Source organism: Procambarus clarkii, unplaced genomic scaffold (genome assembly GCF_040958095.1).
Source record: "Procambarus clarkii isolate CNS0578487 unplaced genomic scaffold, FALCON_Pclarkii_2.0 HiC_scaffold_1050, whole genome shotgun sequence".
Classification (NCBI taxonomy): domain Eukaryota; kingdom Metazoa; phylum Arthropoda; class Malacostraca; order Decapoda; family Cambaridae; genus Procambarus; species Procambarus clarkii.
Window position 1 is genome coordinate 49,109 of NW_027190082.1, and position 2,485 is coordinate 51,593.

At 43.1% G+C, this 2,485-nt stretch overlaps 1 non-coding gene across 1 annotated transcript; it reads right to left on the reverse strand.

Moving 5' to 3' along the window:
• Positions 1 to 1,837: 1,837 nt before the first annotated feature.
• LOC138362000 (5S ribosomal RNA) lies at positions 1,838 to 1,956 on the reverse strand. Its single transcript, XR_011227350.1, has one exon. It is a non-coding gene; the product is annotated as a 5S ribosomal RNA (ribosomal RNA).
• Positions 1,957 to 2,485: the final 529 nt, after the last annotated feature.

A 2,485-nucleotide genomic window follows, 5' to 3' on the forward strand; every position in this document is an offset into this window, starting at 1 on the left:
AAGGCAAGGCAAGGCAAAGGCAAGGCAAGGCAAGGCAAGGCAATAACAGGACAGGACAGGCAAGGCAAGGCAAGGCAAGGCAAGGCAAGCAGGCGGGCGGGCGGCGGGCGGGCGGGCGGGCAGGCAGGCAGGCAGCCAGCCAGCCAGCCAGCCAGCCAGCCAGCCAGCCAGCCAGCCAGCCAGCCAGCCAGCCAGCCAGCCAGCCAGCCAGCCAGCCAGCCAGCCAGGCAGGCAGGCAGGCAGGCAGGCAGGCAGGCAGGCAGGCAGGCAGCCAGCCAGCCAGCCAGCCACCAGCCAGCCAGCCAGCCAGCCAGCCACTCCCACTTTGTATTTATATGCATTCAATTTATATTCAAACATTATATATGTTAAGGGCCTAGTTTTAGTGTTTATTTTAAAAATGACAAACATCGAGTCGTTTTACCAGTCCTTTAGCGTTAACGGTGATGCATTTTAAAACTGAACAGAAATCACCTTTTCTGGATATATCAAATATCGAATCCGCTTAATGTGCCTACAATTCAATCATTCAAAAAATACATAATTTACATCATGCCTTTTCATAGAACAGACAATAAGATTTGAGACAATAAGAACTTTACTTTTATAACTAAAGTTGCACAATTATACCAACTCTATGGTGGCTGGGTGGTAAGGTGTGTGGCTGGTATTTTGGAAGTCGCGAGTTCAAACGACCCAATGGGAATAATACTTTTTTTTTTTTGCCATACAATCTTCCTAATACTATTATGTAGGTTTGTGTGTGTGTTTTTTTATTCATTCTTTGGTTTTATAGATGACATACATATTGACTCCTTTTACCGGTCCTTAATTAGGCTCTGGGGAAGCAATGGTGGTGGTGGTGGTGGTGGTGCATTTAAAACTAAACCAAAAATCACCAGTTCTGGACGCGTCAAATATCATATCCGCTTAATGTGTCTACAACCTAATTACTTAAAACTACACTATTTAATTCATTCATATCATGTGCATATTGGTCATTATGCTCATACAACCGACATCAAAATTTATTTTCATTATTAGAATCATACATTTCATCAAGTAATACAGATACAAAGAGATTTTCTTTCTGAGAAGACCGTTAGTATTGGCTTGCAGGCAGGCAGGCAGGCAGGCATTTGAGGGTTATTATTTCGCCTGTTGATTGGGGGGAGGGTTGATGTGTTAGGGGGTTTTCGGTTAGATGTGGTGGTGGTGATTGGTGGTGATTGGTGGTGATTGGTGGTGATTGGTGGTGATTGGTGGTGGTGGTGGTGGTGGTAGTAGGTGGGAGTTGGGGGGGGGGGGGGGGGGGAGGGAAGGGGAGGGGAATGATGGTCTGTGGATTCGTTCTCCGTACCCTTTACATATAAGCAAAAATATGCCTTCTTGTGGGTATAGAAACATTAACACAAATTATATCAGTAACTGATATTGTAGCCTTTTAAACAGAAAAGATTTGTACATACAAATACTTTTTAATTATCATTTATTTGTGGAAATGGCATTTACGTCATTAAATTGATACCTCAGCATCAAGCTTGTGTCCTGCAGCAGTGGTCCAGTGGTAAAGTGTATATAAGTGATGCGTATTCTTGGAGTTGCGAGTTCAAACCCGGATTAAGCTATATATATATACAACATGTTTTGTTTTGGTTGTTTGTTTTTGTATAAAGCCTCACACAATATCTATATTAAGCGAGTTTGTTTTAAACATGACATACATATTAATTCATTTTACCAGGCCTTATTCCACACAACTCCGTGAATTTCCCGTGGAGCCAGCCATTCAAACAAAAACAAACGAAACAAAACAAAACAAAACAAAAAACATTATTGCCAACAGCATTTGGTGTTCCCAGGCGGTCACCCATCCAAGTACTAACCAAACCCAACGTTGCTTAACTTCGCTGATCGGACGAGAAGCGGTGTTCTCAACGTGGTATGGCCGTTGGCATGAGACTGCCTACACATTGTGGCTAATAACCAACTCTTTTAAGTCATCGCGGCAGGATACGGACCTGCTTGTGGTGTCTTAATGGTAATTGTATCCTAACATATTTTTGTCTCCTTGGCATGGATATTTAACATCGTTTATTCAGTCTTGGGTTTATGTTCTTTCGCCATTTACAGACATTTTACATCTACCTACTTCCTCAGCCTGCCCTGCCAATTTCTAATGAATTTGTGGATTTTCTTTTGTAATACAAACATGTGTGTGCTCATCTGCTCTTCAGTTTTTATGATATTTGTCTCATCTGTCCTGCTTTATGATACTTTTACAAAGAACATGAACAAATGCTTCTATTTTAGAGAAGATATGGGATCCAGGTTTCGGAGCCGTAAAACCAACCGTCGTGATTGGTGGACGAGTTGCCAGGTTGCAGCTTCTGTACCGTGCCGGCACATAAATAGGTTCGGCTCAAGCGGCGGCAGCATCATTCCCCCGTGACTGTCTGAGCGTCTCTCATCACCTTGGTTATCT